The sequence below is a fragment of the Elephantulus edwardii genome, unplaced genomic scaffold, assembly GCF_000299155.1.
Source record: "Elephantulus edwardii isolate Elephantulus edwardi_28Jun2011 unplaced genomic scaffold, EleEdw1.0 scaffold00022, whole genome shotgun sequence".
Taxonomy (NCBI): domain Eukaryota; kingdom Metazoa; phylum Chordata; class Mammalia; order Macroscelidea; family Macroscelididae; genus Elephantulus; species Elephantulus edwardii.
This window is the reverse complement of record NW_006399772.1, coordinates 8,053,474-8,072,610: the sequence shown is the minus strand read 5'-3', so window position 1 is coordinate 8,072,610 and position 19,137 is coordinate 8,053,474. Positions and strand designations below refer to the sequence as shown.

The 19,137-nt window shown below is 39.4% G+C and overlaps 1 protein-coding gene and 1 pseudogene across 1 annotated transcript in view; both read left to right on the top strand.

The window, feature by feature from the left end:
- Positions 1–14,138, top strand: part of LOC102854213 — a 25,905-nt pseudogene extending 11,767 nt beyond the window's left edge.
- Positions 1–19,137, top strand: part of SRPK2 (SRSF protein kinase 2) — a 131,811-nt gene that overhangs the window by 12,593 nt on the left and 100,081 nt on the right. The window lies entirely within an intron of this gene.

Sequence of the window (19,137 nt, the reverse complement as noted above, 5' to 3'; positions counted from 1 at the left end):
GTTCAGGCTGCTTTGAAGGACATGGCCAAAAATAAGGCTCCAGGAATAGATGGTATACCAATTGATATATTTCAGTTAACAGATGCTGCCCTGAAAACGAGTAGCTTTTAAAAAAAGTTACTAAGTTAAATGTCTAGATTCTGTTGTCTGATGAAGACTTCATAGTAACATAGTCTTTCTGTTTACAAGGGAATTTAATTTAGAGTTTATGGTGCTAGCACCAAAGTGAGATTAGTTAGGCCCTTGGTGTGCTTGGATAGATTGAAAAAAGTTTGGAACAGAGTAACTTGTCTTAGTGTTTGATTCAGAGAATCCCCCCAAATCATTCTGCATACCCCGAGTTGTTTTGGTCCTTATTTTGGTCTGTATAGTCCGAAGCTATATTCCTCAAGCTCAGAGAGTATAAGGTGAAGTTCTGAACAAACATGAAGTTCTGAACAAAGTATTAATAATAACAACAGTTTAAAAACGATCTACTTTTAATAGCCACACTGCAGATTCCCTTCGTAATAGGATCCTTTTTATGCCAGGGGCTGGGAGAAATCAAGACTAATTTTAGAAGACTACATTTGTTCATTTGTTATCCACCCATTCATTCATCTTTCCATTCATCCCCTTCTCCATTCATCCAACTTTCCGCCCAACATTTTTGAACAGCTGCTGATCTCTAAGCCACTCAGTAATGTGGCGATCAGGAAATAGAAAATGCAGCACAAAAGAGTACTATAACTTGGTTGATTCCTAGGTCATGTGTTGCTAAACTTTGTGTCATGATGACAGTGCAGTGAGTGGCTCTTGACATTCCTTGAAAGAATTCCAGTTAACCAAAGATTGCCATTCTGGGGAACTTCTTTTTTAGATTCCAGAGCTGTGATGAAGGGATCTCTGACTCAGTTGCTTGTGAAGAGCACTGTGAATGAGTGACGAGGGGCTACGTGGGCACTGAGGGAGGGAAACTACAGGCCACAGCTGCAGCTAAGGAGACAGCTGCTGCTCAGCTCTTGAAGGCTGGCTGGTACTATGGCTCTTGTGGGTTTTCAGAGGTGGAAAATTGGGATTAAATTATGACTCAAATACAAATGATGTTGACTTAGGGTGGGATTTAATTTCAACAATTCTATTGTAAGATGGTTCTAAGGTAATTTAAATACTTTTAATTCTCCCCCCCCCCCATTATGTTTGTTATGTCCTCTTGCATCAGAGCAAACGTATAGCTCACCCTCAGAGACAGAATCACTTGGGGGGAGAGTGCTGGTCTTTCCCATGGAGTAGCTCATAGATTCGAACTGCATGGCTTTGAGTAGGCAGTACAGCTCCTTTTCCACTGAGCTACCAGAGCTCTTAGTCCATTATGACTACTTTTTAAAAATTCTTTTTATTTTAAAAGAGATTTTTAACAAAAGCATATAGATAACTTGGATTTCCATTGCACATTTTCCTCCCTACCCCCGTAGTTCGCTTTTCTTTGGGGAAAAAAAATTATTTGTTGCATATGATTACTTTTAAAAAAAATATTATTTTATTCTTATTTATCATTGATTTTAATACATTCATTTTGTTTTATAACATTAATTATACTTACAGTATCTCATCAAACTCTTTGTATATTGCATTTCCCCTTACCCAACTTACCTATTTATTACGTTTTATAAGTTCAATTTTTAAACCTCTTCAAGTGAACATCTGAGAATATTAACACCAGCTAATTGGACACTGTAATCCTGTGTGACGGTAGATTACTAGGAATAATGTGAAGACAAACAAGTACTCTCAAACTTCAAACCACATGTTTTTAAGTGAGGTTCACTGTAGCTTGAATGTGTGTTAAGTCTGGTATTGCCTGCAAAACAAGGTAGGCTCACACCTTCCTTATTAAGAGAGTATCTAGCTTCCAGATTTAGCTAATGATCCTCCTTATAATAGTTGGAGAAAAGATTGAAGTTGTCAATTACTTCATTTTCCATGGATCCACAGTTAACACCCTTGGTAACAGCAGACAAGAAATTAAGAGAAATTTCTTGCCTGGGAGAGATCTACTGTTAAGGACCTTCCCAGTGTTCTAAAGAGCAGTTACATCAGTTTAAAGACTAAGGTGCATCTGATCCAAGTCTTGCTATTTTCAGTTGCTTCCTGTGCACTTGAAAGTTACATAATGAATATAGAAGACCGAAGAAGAATCAATACCTTAAAATTGTGGGGAAGAGTGTTTATTGAGTATCCCATGGACTACCACAAAAGCAAAGAAATCTGCCTCAGAAGAAGGACAACCAGAAAGAAATGGTGAAACTAATTCTCATATATTTGGGCATATTTTCAAGAGGAACCAACCATTAAAGAGAGATTACATGTTGGGAAAAGAGAGAGAATAAAAACGAAGAAAAAGGAGATGAGTTGAAGTTCTGACTGGTTTTTACATCCTTTGAGTAATGAACATCTGTCTGTAGATGCAAAGTACATGTAAAACAGCTATCATGCTCACAGGCATATCTGGAACGCCTGATGTCTATAGTGTGCAAAATAATAGAGACCACTGTTCTGATGTCCACACACTAAGATACTCAGTATTGTTAACAAGTTGCCGCACACTTTTAAATTGACAACCGTGCTTAGAAACACTTTTTTAAAAAAAAAATATATATTACCTTCATTTGTGGCAACACGTTAACTAGAATATATCACCTGTTTGGAGTAGGAAGGCTCTTTTAGTAAGATAAACTGTTTCAGGCTGAGCAATCATTATGATCGTTTATTTCACAAATACTTATTAATCGCCCACTCTGGGAGAATGTAAATTTTTAGAAATAATCTGAAAATAATAGGGGTAGTTCAGGATTCTTTTGCACAACTGCCTTTTCATCCTTTACTATTTGTTTGCCTTTCTATTTCCCTTATTCACTCATGTCCCCCATGCCAGAAAAGACTTGGAGACTAGTCAGAATATTACCTGTGATGCAGTAGGTAAAGGGTCAGAGGAAGGGCAAGGAAGAGGAGAAGGATTATGATGGTAATGGATGCACACCCAGCTCGTAGGCCAGGTTTTCTTTACAGCCACTAAAGGTGACTGCCAAGCTTGGCTTTTCTGTCTTTTGGCAACCAGGGCATGGAGCAAGAAAAAGTAACATTGTTCTTAGTATTGCGAGGAAGAAAATAAGATACTAATTTTTCTGAGAAAAACAAACTTTCCCCTTCAAATTATTATTTCAGAAGAGAACTTGATGCACACCTTTTAAAAGAAAGGTTTTCAAAATTTGAAATTTTTTAAAATCATGTCTTTGTCACCAAGAGGTGGTCACCAGGATTATTAATATAGCAAAATCAGGAAATACAAGAGCCATTGTAAATGAGGATGTTGTCAAAGAAGGGAGACACAAATATTTTTTACTATAACCAGCACTGGGAAACGGTGATACTCCACCTGTCAAAGAGAGGAAAACAAGGCGGTCCTCTTGAGTTCCAGCTTTCGGAGATTTCACTGTGTTTTCTTCTCAGTTTGAGCACTTGGTAGAACTGTAAAGAACCCAATTGTGAGCACCAAACCCATAAAAGTTTTAAGAACAACCCCTCACAGATTGAGTCCTTTGGAAGTGCTAATTTTAAACAACGGATTCTTAGATACTACTGGAAAAGCACAGCATTAAAAGACAAGATAAAGTGGGCTTCATGTAAAATGTAAAAATGTTTTTGCAACTAAGGACTTTATCAACAGAAAGAAAAGAAGTTATCGGAGAACTGTTTATCTGGAATATATAAAGAACTCCTACAATTTAATAGAATGATACAATCGTTGAGGAAAAGTTGGTCTATTTTTTAAAAAGGTAACTTGTAACTTTAGTCTTAGGTATATACCTAAACAATTTGAAAGCAGGAATGTAAAAACAAAACAAAACAAGCCGCCAAAAAAACATTTGTACACAATTCTTGCTGCAGTATTGTTCACAATTGCCAAAAAATGGAAAATAGCCTAAATGTCAAGTGATGAATCGATTGATCAACAAAATGCAGCACCTGCACACACTGGAATGTTATTCAGCTATGAAGGGAAATGTGCATGCCCATAACATGGATGTACCTTGGGGGAAAATGCAGTTACAAATACAGTGTGATGTCAGTCCATTTGTTAATGGCCACCAAGGATGTGAAAGAAGAGAGAAAGGGATAGTCTGCTTAGAGGGCACAGTTTTTGTAAACAGTGTTGGAATAATTTGGAAACAGGATGGTAAGAGTTGTACAAAATGAATGGCATTGTTTTAATTGTACTTGAAAACATGTAAACTAAGCACACACATTGTTGTATATATTTTAATGGCAATGAAATAAAACAACAAAAAGGAAAACATTTACTTTAACAGGAACAGCATTGCCCGCAAGAAAACCCAGTGTTGTACTTATAAGTAATTTTGGAATTGGCTTTTTGGTGCTTGACATGCTATTTCATTTTGTTGTTATCATATACTGTTCTGTAGTTACCTTTTTTTTTTTAAAAAAAATTATTTTTGTGTGTGTGTGTATACCATCAAATTGGATCTGACTGGTACAGGAGGAGGTTGTCCCTCCTTCTTCAGCAGAGGATCTGGTGGATTTGAACCACATACCTCTGTGATTGCAATGTAGCTTCTTGCCACTAGGCCACCAGAGCTCTTTTCTGTAGCATCTTTTTATTGTATCATTTTAAAGGCCAGTAGGACTGAGTCCATAGGTATCCACCTATATCTAATGGATAGAATTTTGTTTTTTAATTGATTTTAGACAGATGCAGAATTACTTGTTCAAAGGGCAGGTGCAATCTTTTAAAGCTTTAAGTTAAGGAGTGTTAAATTGGTCTCCAGAAAGGTGTAACTACACACACACACACACACACACACACACACACACACACACTCTTCTCACTGTCAGTGTGTAAGAAAACCTTTTTTCGCTTAAACCATCATTCTCACCATGTCTCCACTTGAAGTGTGTTGGTGGGATTGAAAAATAAGCTGAACAGTGCTGACTTACCAGTACTTCTGCTGTTGACCTCTTTCCCCAAATAGAGTCAAATGTTACTGTGGGGCCTCTCGTGTCCATAAGAGAATAGACAATTAGTTTCATCAACTTTTAACTACATTTAAAACTTATAATAGGAGCCCTGGTGGAATAGTCTGTAAAGAGCTGCTCGGCTAACACAGAAGTTCTTCTGTAGTTTGAACTCATCAGTGTTTCTGTAGGAGAAAGATTGATGATCTCCTCCTGTTAGGACTTACACCTCAGAAACTTGATGGAGGGTTCTAGAATTTCAGTAGGCTAGGCAATGAGTTAGTTGAAGCATTTCATACATTATTCAATAATAAAAAAAATCCAGTAAGTACATACACTTAGTGTGCCTGCCATTGGTTAAATGTTAGCATTTAGCGAGATACTTAGTGAAAATAAACTTGAGTGCACTATTCATTTTCTGTTCATTACTGTGGAATTGGCTTGGATTATGGCATCCTCTGTCACAACAGATTGACCCATGGCTGAGTCCTGTCTGATCTGTGTGATCATTGGTCTGCCCTAATTCACTGTTTCAAATACTATGTATCTGGCGTCCTTTCCAACCAGGATGGGGGTGGGGGAGAGGCTAATCTCCTAGCAGTATATCAGGCAGTGTTCTTTTGTGTTCCAGAGGACATTCAGTGGCGAATTTTTCGAAGGAGACCATTTCTTTCTTACTAGTCTGCCTTGGTTTGGAAGCTCTCCTGAGACCCATCCATCAGAGCAATCACACTGGTATTTGAAATACCATTGGTGTAGCTTCCAGCATTATAGCACAAACAAGCCATGACATAATAACAAACTGACAGATAAGCAATGGACTGTTTATGCTTGTGAATCTTAATTTTGTAAGAGATTTCAAGAAGCTATGTGATCCTAAGTTTTTTACTCAGACGGATGACCAAACACATACACATATGTTTACTTTTTTTGAAAATTTAATATTAGTAAGGGATTATGTTTCCCCTTCCTTGTTCCGTCAGGGTCTTAAGGATGGATGTACAGTTAAACACTCATGGATTTAGTATTACTGCAAAATTTAACCACTTCATTACTCAATATTGTCCTTTGGGTTAGATGTGTTTTTATTGTTGCTTCCTTCTTTCCTGCTTAGTGTCCTGTGAACTCTTCGCCTCAGGACCACAGGAATCTAAAATTCTTGTGCCTTCTGGGAACTGTAATTCCGTAATGCCAGTTGGGGAGAGGATGGGTTGGAGGGAGCCTGAGGAAACTACCTGGTTGATGTTCTGTGCTCCGAGACAAAGACTCTTCAGTGCACTGGTTAGGTCTTTGAACTTTGTGCTGCAGTTTGTCTTGAATGTTGGAAATGGGATTTGTGGTTTTATTCTTACCCATTTACAAAACAACAACCAAAAAAAATTGCCTTATACTTTTGTGGACCATAGCGTAAAATCAGTTAAGAAAGCCTAAAGAAATGCAGTTGTTTCTTCTACAATAAAAGGTTACAGAATGATCTGTGGACTTTGTAATTTCTTTCATCTGGAAATGGATGGAAAAATTATGACAACTGTCACCATTTAGTTGGAGAGGTGGTTGTTAGGTGCCATCAAGTCATCTCAGGCTTACTACCCGACCCTTTCTGTCCTTTCGTTTTGCCACCATCCTTGTCACGCTCAAGCCCACGGACGTCACCTGGCTCCTTTAAAACACATCTCTTTTACACAACACACCAACTAGTGACAAAAGTGGAGCTAATTATGATTCTTGTTGATTGCTGTTGAGCACAACTCATAGTGACCCTATGAATAGAAGTCCTGAAGCTTTTCTATAACTATTGACATTTATCAAAGTTCATAGACTTTTCAGAGGCATGTTGCTTAGGAAGCGGATGCCACTCCTGCTTCAAATTGAAATAAAATTTATTCTGCAGTTCTCTCATCTGATCATTTAATAGAATCACAGATTTTTTTAAAATTTTTTATAGAAATGCTGTTAGGTCAATGAGAAGTTCCCCCCCTCCCCCCATGAAATTTCTTTTAAATTTAATTTTTTTTTTTAAAATGCACTTTATTACAGATCTGTGGAGTACAGTGGGTCTCGGCCTCAAAGATTGCCTCCTAAATTTAATATTTTAAAATAGCGTTTACTGAAGTTAACTTTTCCTAAAAGACTGTCTTGTTCCCTGATATTTCATTCCTTTTGAAGGGTTTTCTGTTGGTTTTTTTTGTTTGGTTTTTTTTTTTTTATTTAAAATCTTTCATTTAGTGTTCAGTGGCCTTATAGGATAAGGTGAAAACAACCAGTGGCCAAGTGGGAAATAATCATATGGTGAAAAGATGCAGCGTCCTTCAGTAAGTTGAACAGTGCTTTTCTCAGGCGTTACTAACAAGTTATTTTTCTTCTCTTGCATTTATTCCATTTCTTAAATACTTGTGTGTGTAGCACTAGAATAATCTCAGAATTTTAGTAAGATGCTCATTCTTTGAGACGCACACAGGCAGCAAGAATTTACATGAAGACATTGATAATTTATCTGTCATATATCAAGGTCACTTCAGGTCATCTGTGTCTAAGACTGAATGAATCTAAGACTAAAAGAGAGATTCTGTGAAAATTGATTTTGTTAATATACTTAGGTTTAGGAATGATAAAGTATCCTTATGTGTGATATAAGTCAGTTATGATAATTTCATTTTCTCCCCAGCTGGACAGCATTTAACTAGTGCTTAATTTTTGCCAGGCACATAGCCAGAAGTGGCTTTGGAGAGAGATCCATGTCATCCTTACCGTTGGATCACGCTCAAGGAGAACTAGTGCCCGCATTGGTGAAGCAGTTTGTTGGAAGTTCCAGATTTTTTAAATTAAAAGGCTTTGAGTCTAGAACACGGTCCAAAGAATTTGATTTCATCAGTTATCTTTTTTTTTTTTAATACTTTTTATTGTATTATTTTTACATGTACCGTCCAATCAGATCTGACTGGTACAGGAGGAGATTGCCCACCTCTTCTCCAGCAGAGCATCTGGTGGATTTGAACTGCCTATCTCTGGGATTGCAGTGCAGCATCTTGCCACTAGGCCACCAGAGCTCCCTTATCAGTTACCTTTCTTAAAACAGATTATTTTTAATTATACTGTGCTTTTAGCTCTACTTTAGCCAGAACATGGGCATAATAACTTAAAGACCCTTTGTTTTACAGCACGTTCTTGTGTTATTACATTAATTTTAAAAGCAACCCATGTAAATATGAAGTGTGTGTTGTTTTGTTTCCACTTTAGAGGTAAGAAATCCACCTTCCCAAGTTTACAGTTTAATGTCAAATGTTAGGGGACTTAAATTGTTACAGTGCTACTGTCAGAGCTGTCTTTTTGCAGCTCCAAAGCCTGTGCCACCAGAATACATTTTCTGAATAATGAGGATGTTAAGCCTTTTTGTGCATTAATTGTTCTTAGTCAGCTAGTCAGTCATAGTCAAATGCATATTTAGGAGCATTTACTGTCAAGTGTTTATCTAGAAACTTCAGTGCACCAGCATCTAGAAGGCATGCCATCCTTGGACACGAAACAGCAATCATCAGTAGCATATGTGCACAGAAGGAATTTTTTCCCTTTTACTTTATTTATTATTTTATATGAGATTTTGATCCTGTATCTTTCTTTTTAAAGAAACCTATACATTTCTTACTGAGAAGGACATCATGGTTAGAATGGAAGAGTGTCCCCATAGGAGAGGAAGACTCTGGATGAGATGGATTGACACAGGAGTGATGGGGTCAGGTGTGTCAGAGAAAGAGAGGCTGGCAAGGTTTAGAGCCATTGTATGGGTCGTAGTTGACTCGAAGGCAAATAACTACAGGCATGTTTTGGTTATTATCAAGGCTAAGGGACCTAAGAAATCAATTTCTTAATCATTTGCTGCAATCAGTTTCAAAGGCATGTGGTTTAAATCCTCCAGCTGCTCCATGGGGGAAGGATGGGCAGTCTCCTCCCTTGTGATCCACTGCCACTGAAAACCTGCTGGTGGGTCACCTATGGGTTAGTTCCAACTCGACAGCATAAAGCAACAACAACATGGCATTTTCTTAGGCAAAGAGACCTTCGTTTAAATACAAATATGACTGATTCTTTTGGACCAACTACTGTGCTTCCTTTAACTGTGTATCCCATCAAATTGTGTGCCAGTGTATTGGAAAGTCTTCCTTGTTGCTGACTTTCCACAGCTCTGGATTTTCAGAACCTGTAAATTGTAAAAGTGGAGAGAACCCCTTCCGAGGAGCAATTTAATCTTGTTGAATTCATTTGGTTAGGTACCAGTTAGTGGTCAAGATTGTACATTTTGGTCAGTTACTGGTGAACTTTGAAGAAGAAAGTGAGAAATCAACAAAGTTTTGTTTCTTTGGTTGGTGACAGGCATTTCAGGTAGCTGTGTGAGTGTTGCTGGCTCTTTAACAATCACGGAAGCACAGAGAAGAATTTTATTAGATCCTAGTTGCTATTCACTTTTAGTCTCTCCTCCTGACACTTGCTGAGTGCTAAGGTAGTCCTCTCAGCAATATCAGCAGTCATCTCTTTTACAGGTGAAGAAAAACAGATGCTTGTAGATAACTTAAACCTGAAGTCACAGAGCTGATGATTGTAAAAAGTATCTCCTTTTATATTTTATTAATGCCTTATCTGTAATGAAAATTTTGGAAGCAGGAGTGGCATCCACTTCCTAAACAACATGCCTCTGGAAACTCTGTGAACTGTGAGGAATGACAATAGTTATAGAAAGGCTTCCTGCCTTTTGTTCATAGGTTACTATTAGTCAGTGCTCCACTCAATGGCAACCAAAACCAACAACATAATGAAAATAAAGAGAGGCAAGAGAAAAGGCATTGGAAATAGTTAATACTAGAAACATTGTTTAGCCATAGAAGTAAGCAGTAGTGCTGAGCCCTTGGAGAAAAAGTTTTGATTACCAGCTCACATGGTAGTGTTCCTCCCTATTTTTATCTACAAAATAATTGAATTTGATGTTGTTATTGTTGTTAAATACTATCGCGTATGACTCATAGCAACCCTGTGAACAGTAACCTGCACCCTGTCCTTTCCTGTGCTTTCGTCATCGCCTGACATACTGGGGCCCATTGCAGCAGAGTGTCGCTCCATCTGGTTGAAGGGCTTCCTTTTATTGACTCCCCCCCATCTTTCCAAGCATAATTTCCCTTTTTAAGGAATAGTCTTTGAATTACTTTTTTTGAGCCATGGCCCAACACTTGTGTATTTTAATGCTCAAGTCATACTTCCTTGTTACTTATAGAAATCTGAGCTATTAACCCTCTCATAAGAGAAAGGCTTTCTTTATCCAAAAATGTCACTCCTCTACAGAGTATTCATTCATGGACTCAGCCTTCTTTGTTTTGCTCTGTTTAACAGTTTTGAGTAAATGGAAGATAATTGTTACCTACATTGTTATAATTGAAATTGTTAAAATGTGTAGTTGTTTCATTACTCAAACTAACATGGAAATACATAGGCATGCTTTTAAAATGGAAGGCCTCTATCTATACTAGTAAAAAAGTTGATAAGATGAAAAACTAACAGTGATTCCTCCCAGTTAATTACCTTTGCTGGTGCCTCCTTTTGTATAAACATTGGCAGTTCCTTAGAGGCTGTGTCCTAGGTCTATTTCTTCTTGTCTGCTTTCTCTCTGAAAAAGAGCTCTTCTGTTTCCATGGTATTGAATACCATCTGCATACTGGTGACTGACTACCAAATTTATGTTTCCAGCTCCCTTTTCTGAGCTACAGGCACACAATGTCCACATGCCCACTTGACATCACTACCTGACTGTCCCAGTGACATCTCAAATGTAACAGGCCCCAACCCAAACTCATTATCTTGCTTTAATCCTTTTTGGCTGAACTGGTAGATAGGCTATAAGGCCTATCTGTGCTTGATTAACTTTCCTCTCTTTTAAAATGTGGTTGCAGAAGGGGAAGGAGGGAGATTTATTAGGTTATGGCTGCCCTCAGGGGCTCTGAAGTCAGTGACAAAAATTATACTGTATGTAACCTGCCTTTCTGAGTTTAAATGACCATAAATAGCTTTGGAAGAAAGCAGGAGGCATTGGACATATTTGGGAGAGGTCTGTGCAATGATTGAGGGACAGCCCTAATGAGAGCCTAGCATATAGTAATGACTTTTGCTGATGTGTTTCTTTAACCTTCTAGCTTTTCAGTAAAACAGAAGCTGCTGTAGCCATTACAGTCTTGCTGCCAGGCTTCTTGCTCTTGTTTCGTCTTAATTGCCAGGCTCTACAAATGTGGTGTCCTCAGGCTTTACCCAGCTTCCTTTTCCTGGACAGGACTCTTCTGCCTCAAAAACATTGTTTCTTTGAATTTAATGTAAAAAAGCAAACTTGTCTAACTTTTATATTCAAGCGCCTGCTGATTGGCTTTCTTGGAATGGTAGTATTTTCATTCCCATTTCACGTTGTTCACCTAATTCCGATTGCTTCTTTTACAGATAATCCATTTGCTACACTGCAGCTACACTACTGCACTTTTATTCTGCACTTCCTTGCCCCTGATATCCAGTGCTGCTTACCCTGTCCCCCCTCTGCTTTTGTATGATGTCCAGGTTGCTATCCACAGAAGAGACGAATATAGCTAGAGAAGGTCTTTCACAGCCTGCCACTGTCTGTACTCTTTGCTAAAGCCACATGGACGGTTCTACTGACCTGCTATTCTTGGTCTTTTCACCTTTTCTTTCCCTCATCATACGCCTTTCCCTCAGTAAGGACCATGAGTCAGGTACCATTTCCCCTGTTAGGACTGGCCTTCCTTGATACCCGGTTTTGATCTCCCAGTCCACCATTTGTATCTCTGTGCCAAAGTACAGTGCCCCTCAAACCATTAGACACTGCATGTGACCCATGTAGTACACAAGCGCTTATTAGAATGAAGGACTTTATTCTAATTCTTTCTTAGAAGAGTTGTGATTTCCTTTTGTCTATCAGGGAATGCAGGGCAGTTTCATCTGTTTAATGGCCTACTGAACAGCTTTTTATTTCCACAGCTGTTACCCGGACTGCTAAAATAGACCGGTTTGTTCTGGTGAGGGTGAAACCAGGCTGGTCCTTGAGGACAAGGATTCTGGAGCTTCTTCTGACCTACTTTGACATGTTACAAGGAGGGACCAGTCCTTGGAGAGGGACATCATGTTTAGGAGGGTGGAGAGAAAGCGCAAGAGAGGAAGACCCATAATTAGATGGATTGATTCAGTGATTGGGGTAATAGGGGTAGGTGTATCAGAGACAATAAGGTTGGTACAGGATAGAACAGGGTTTAGGGCTCTTGTACAAAGGTTCGTTATGAGTAGCAAACACCTAACAACAATAACACCCAGACGTTGCCCAGAAACCTTACCAGTCTCTCATAGTTTGCAGTGAAGGCTTCCAACAAGTGTGATGGTTTTCTCCCTTTTAGTAGACATACTATATCTGGAAAATCCTGCTGATGGACTGATAGCACTTGGGGCATTTTAGCCTTGCTGGTAACACTCTGTCCTCACAAATAGACCCATCTGGGCTTGGGGTTGAGAACGTGGCACGGGAACATAGGCTGCAGTGCTACTCAGAGGCCATCACGTTAGATCCCAAGAACCACGTGCTCTACGGCAATCACTCTGCCGCCTAGGCCCAGAAAGGAGACTACCAGAAGGCCCATGAGGATGGCTGCAGAACCGTGGACTTGAAGCCTGACTGGGGCAAGGGCTATTCGCGAAAAGCAACTGTTCTCGAATTTTGAAACTGGTTTGAGGAGGCCAAATGAACCCATGAGGAGGGTTTAAAACATGAAGTCAATAATCCTCAGCTCAAAGGTTTATGGAATACGGAGGGGCCCATTGGCAGAGAGAAAATTTATGAACCCTTTCAACATGCCCAATATGTACCAGAAATTGGAGAACGACTCCAGGACAAGGGCACTTCTCAGTGATACTTCCTCCTGGGAACTGATAGAGCAAGTGCAGAACAAGCCATCTGACCTGGGCATGAAGCTGCAAGATCTGCGCATCATAACCACGCTCAGTGTCCTTCTGGGAGTTGACCTTGGCACCATGGATGAAGAGGAAGAGGTTTCAATGCCTCCGCCACCACCTCCTCCTAAGAAGGAGACCAAACCAGAGCCAGTGGAAGAACGTATTCCTGAGAACAAGAAGCAGGACTTGAAAGAAAAAGAGTTGGCAAATGATGTCTACAAGAAAAAGGATTTTGATACGGCCTTGAAGCACTATGACTAAGCCACGGATCTGGACCCCACCAGCATGACGTACATCACCAGCCAAGCAGCCATGTACTTTGAGAAGGGCCACTACAATAAGTGCCGGGAGCTTTGTGAGAAGGCCATTGAGGTGGGGAGAGAGAACTGCGAAGACTATCTACAAAAGCATATACCAAAGTTTATGCTTGGATTGGCAACTCCTATTTCAAGGAGGAGAAGTACAAAGATGCCATCTATTTCTACAAGTCTCTGGCAGAGCCCTGAACCCCGGATGTGCTGAAAAAATGCCAGCAGGCGGAAAAAATCCTGAAGGAGCAAGAGCAGGTGGCCTACATCAATTGTGACCTGGCTCTGGAGGAGAAGAACAGAGGCAATGAGTGTTTCCAGAAAGGGGACTACCCCCAGGCCATGAAGCATTACACAGAAGCCATCAAGCGGAACCCACGAGATGCCAAACTGTACAGCGATTGGTCTGCCCACTACACTAAACTCCTTGAGTTTCAGCTGGTGCCCAAGGACTGTGAGAAGTGCATCCTGCTCGAGCCCATATTCATCAAGGGCTACACACGCAAGACAGCAGCCCTCGAAGCCATGAAGGACTACAAGAACACCATGAATGTCTATCAGAAGCCACTGGACCTGGACACCAACTGTAAGGAGGCGGCACATGACTACCAGCACTATATGATGGCCAAGTACAACTGGCATGACAGCCCTGAGAATGTTAAGTGATGGGCCATGGCCAGCCCCGAGGTGCAGCAGATCAAGAGTCACTTGGCCATGTGACTCATGCTAGAGCAGATGCAGAAGGGTTTCCAGGCACTCAGCGAATACTTGAAGAACCCTGTCGTAGCAGAGAAGAAACTGATGGACATGGGTCTGATTGTGATTCGGTGGTGACTTGGTCATCCGACCCTTCCTTTCACCCCCATGTGGAAAGAGATGGGACCATGGCCAGCAGCACCGAGCAGAAGGAAGAGAAGGGGAAGAAGCAACTTCTCTCTATATTTATACACACATCCGTGGAGGTACAGAGACTCACACTTGTTAACTGTGCAGCCGCCTCAGCCTTCCAGCTCATGCCTGGTCTCCGCAGCCCTCGGTTCCATGTCCACTCGTCCCCTCAGATCACTGTCTCGGCTGCTCTCCCATAGTTGGTTATCTCTTATTTGGAACAGTGGGGGTTTGAAGAGGGGGGAGTGTTCTTCCCCAGATCACATCCCAGCTGTCTTCACAATGTTATGGCTACGTCACCTTCAATAAAACAGTCCAGTGAACGTGGTTAAAAAATATACCCATCTGACATTTTATTTTGCCCGTGAACCACTAACTTTTGAGGTCCACAATAGTGAATAGGTTTTATAGTCACCTATGTCTGTCTAGGGACCAGGGTGCACCTGATCCAGGCGATGGCCTTTGCAGTTACTTACTGTGCATCAGAGAGCTGGACAATGACTAAGGATGACAGAAGAAAAATTGATTCCTTTGAGTTGTGGTGCGGGAGAAGAGTCTTGAACAAAGTATAGATAGCCAAGAAAATAAATAGTTCTGTTCTTGGAGAGGATGAAACCGGATTTCTCCTTGGAAGCTAGGATTTTGAATTCTCACATATTCTAGGCATGTGGCCAGGAGGGTCTGATTCTTGGAGAAGGACATCATGTTCAAAAAAGGGTGGAGGGACAGCACAGAAGAGGATGACCCTGGATGAAATGGATTGATGCAGTAACTAGGGCAGTGGGTAGATGTATCAGTCAGTTGACAAGACCTTTATACCCATCTTCATGTTAAATTTAGATAATCTTCTCAACTGCACATATTTCATGAATATGGTATGAGTTAGAGAGAACATAGTCTTTATCAGTTTGCTGCACACTTTTAAATTGAAGACCTTGCTTAGAAACACATTTTGCTGTCATTTGTGGCAATGTGTTATAAAAGAAATGTTTGGTTTTAGGCCTTTTCTTAAATTCAGAATTTATTAAAATGCTTTCCTTTTTCACACTCATAAATTAATAATTTGTTATTTAAGGTTATTTTGAAGGTGACTTTAATATTCTGATACTGGGAATTTTTGTGTCTGTGTCAGGGTTTACTTATTACCATTACCTTTACCATTTACCTAGGTTTGGAGCATTAAGATTAAACTGTAAAGCTATCCTGCCTCTTGGAGCCCTAGTAATGCCTTTCACCAGAATAAGCTGAAAATAGCAGAATCATATTTGAAATACTACTTTCTTGGTGCACTTTAGACCTGTGACCTGTTCTCACATTCTCACTTGGTCTTGTCTGTAGTGAAGCCGCAGGTCTCTCCTGAGCGCTGGTGATCACATGTGCCTGATGCATTGTGGGCCCAGTTGGCCTTTCACTTTGTGGCTGGAGATGAGCCCTCCTCTTGAGGGGATGTAAGCTAAAAATAGATGATTTGTTTGGAGTTGGCAAGGTGCAGGCTCTGGATTGTTTTCTGTTGCTCGTGGTGGGTTGGACTCCTTGTGGGCCTTTGAGTAGTCTTTACGTGTTCGTCAGAACCCAGTAGTGATTGTTACTGCAGGTATCTGGCCTGTTTGCCCTCCCCTCCCACCATTTCTAGCCTCATCCCTGAAACCAGGTAGAGTGAAGAGGGAATGTATAGTAGATAGCTTAGAGCCTTAAAGTGGAAGGATCCTTGGAAAGCATGTTAAAACTAGCTTTGTAGATAAAGTAATAGTTGTAGCAATACTCAAACAGGCAATAGTATCACAAGATGAAAATGAAATTGGGAAATAATTTTCATTTTAAAGCTTTGGTTTAGAGTAAGGTTATTAGCCTTAAAATAATTTTGTCATGTAGAATATGATAGATGCTCACCATGGCCCCAGTTACCTTCTCTTGCGAGAAGTTTTCTAATAACTTTGAGCTTCTGTGTATTTAAGAGGTGTGGTGGAGGAAGTGACTGATAAAATGGTGAATCTCTGAGCCTGCATGTGGGTGGATGGGAACTGAAATTGCCTAGTTTTTTCAGGAAGATCATGGGAGTGTGTGAGAGGTGGAAGGGAAGAGGTTGGATGGTAAAGGAGATATTGTCTGACTTGATTTTGGACAGAATCACAGCTTTCTGTAAAAAAATTACCATCTTGGTAGTTGAGCTAGAACTGGAGGTATATGATTCACAGAAAAGACATATATGTGGTCCTAGGACCAAAGACTAGACATTAACTCTCAACCTCTTTACCTAACCTTAGTTTCCTAACCTTTGAAATAAACATGATTGTGCCCACTTTATATGAGCTGCTAGGATTTAAGGAGACAGTGCATATAAAATGATGCTCAAGAGGTAGTATTGTTTTATGAGAGAAGCTTGGCTTAGATGATTGATCACATGCTTTAGGGCTAGATTTCCAAATCAATCCTGCCACTGAATATCTTTTTGTTTATCTTTTCTGGGCACTAGCTTCTTTGTTGGGAGGATAAGATGTAATAAAATATACCAGTTTGGTAATTAGAAACTATAGCTGAGCTAATGTACATAAAAGGTTTTTCACTCCACCCTGAGCTCATGCCTAGAAATCCTCTGTATTTTTGCCTTTGTAAGCATACTTCTGTTTTGGCAAAATGATTCTTGAACACTCTCTAAAAGACAGAGTTTAAAATTAATAAAAATAAAGCACTGATTTATTTGTGCACTGAAATAGTGTAATGCGAGAGGTAACTTTAATTAGGCATTTTAAATAAGGATACTGGATAAGTCTTTGCATGTGCAGAAATTAAGATCCTACAGTAAATCAAGAGTGTATTTAAAAGTTAACGTATAAAGAAAGCAATTATTCAGTGCAATTATTTCTTCTCACTACTCAGTGTAAATCTTTCCATTGTTAGAGACAGGTGAGGTTTAAAGGCCAATTAATATATAATATTTTTTGAGAACTTCTGAAAATTTATGTTTCTTTTCTCTAGTTTATTATTATGACTTGTATTTTATGGGTAGGATTTATATTTGGTGTGGTGGTTATGTGCTATTGATTTGGAACAGACTCATAGCTGACCCTTCAGTGGGTTTTCAGAAGCTGTAAGTTGCATGGGAGGAGGTTAACCTTACCTCTCCCACAGAGCAGCTGCTTGACTGAACCACCAGCCTTTGCATTGGTCATGAAACTCCTTATGCACGAGGCCACCAGGATGTTCTAAATAAGACATAATGCAATTTCTGTACCTTGTCACATCCTAGGGGTTAAGGAAATGTTTTCTTTGGTGTCTGATTCTAAAATGTATGCTTATTTACACAGCTTCAAAAAGAATTTTTTTTTTACCTCCACTGTATAAAAAAATAAAATTTTTATAGACAATTTACCCTTCACCCTCTTGCCTTACTCATGTAAGGGTAATCTGGAGGTTAAAGTTACTGTAGGTGAAATATGACTGGTAGAGATAGAACATTTGAACAGGATTGACCCTTGAAAAAGAGTACTCTGAAGAGATGGACCAAAAGGTAGCCTGCGAGTCAAGGATCAAAACCCAAAATCCAACTGCAGTAGAGTGGATTCCAACTCAAGTTGACCCTCCATCTGGTTTCTGAATCCTCATATCCTTACAGGAGGAGGCTCCCTCTCTTTCTCCTTGGAGTAGGTGGTATAGTTGAACTGCTGACCTTTTGGGTTGCAGCCTAGCCCTTAATGAAGGATGCTACCAGGGCTTGCTGAGTAAAGCAAAAACCCAAAAGGGATGCTACCATAAAGTGAGATCCTAGGAAAAAGAGGAGGGGACATTTGGCTGAAAGCACATTCTTGTTTTTATCAACCATGGATTCCTATACTTAAATCAACACTTTGACTTTTCCATACCCTCATGATGTTCTCACTGTGTTCTTTGTATCTCTATATCTGGTCCTGCCTAATTAGATTTTGTTAGGTATGTATGTCTTTTTTACCCTTATGCTATCATACTGTTTTAGCCCCTAAGATATGTTTGAAACAATGTATGTTGATGTTCAGTTTTCTTAAGAAGCCTGACCCACTTATAGAGAAGAAAACCCTTTTGATCAAAGGTGGCATAATTTTGAGTGAGAAGAACTAAATGTACTACTTTTGTGTAGTACCTTGATAATTCTGGGAAATATTAGCTGCTTTTGACTAAGTAACTTCCTGTACAAAGACAGATTGTACCAATGTTCTTTCTAATGTAGTGAGACAGAAAAGTGATACCTATATTTTGTATTTTCTTATCTTTAATTATAGTTTTTGTTCAAGAAATTTTTTGAGAAAATTTTGGTTTAATTAGGACCTAGAAAGAAGGTCTACCTTCTTGTCTCACCTCTTCCCAGCCCCCTTCACCAACTAATAAAAAATACGGTGCTGTTTATAGTTTGTAGTCTGGTTAATAGAACTGTTTTTAAAGTGGAAGTTTATAATCCATAGACTTGGTTCTTCAGATGTGTAAATAACTATATTCTCAGGTTTTCCACAACAGCCCTGGATTGTCTGTTTTCTTGCCTTACTAATTAATAGGGGGAGGAGGAAAGGAAGCCCTTTCATTCTCAGTACTGCATTGGATGGTAAATTACTGGGTTACTCTGCCTTAGTGACTTAGAATCTGGTTACTGCATCCAGGCTCTCTTCTGGGTTTTTTGTTTTGTTTTGTTTTAAATGCTTCTCAATGACGTGGGAAAATAGCTTGGAAATATTCCAGAAAAAGCCAGAATTATGTTTGTGTTGGTGATGTAATTAGAAATGATTTTACTTTTCTCACTAAGTTTATTTTTATTGTCTAGTTTTCTAAAGAATGAAATGATATTGTTATTTAAAACAGAAATGAAACACTCAAATATTACAAAAGTTTTAGTTTTCACAAAATAAATCAAGAAGACATAATGGTACATTTATTAATTGCAGTTGTGGGTTTCAGACATTTACTGCCTAAGAAGAGTTGA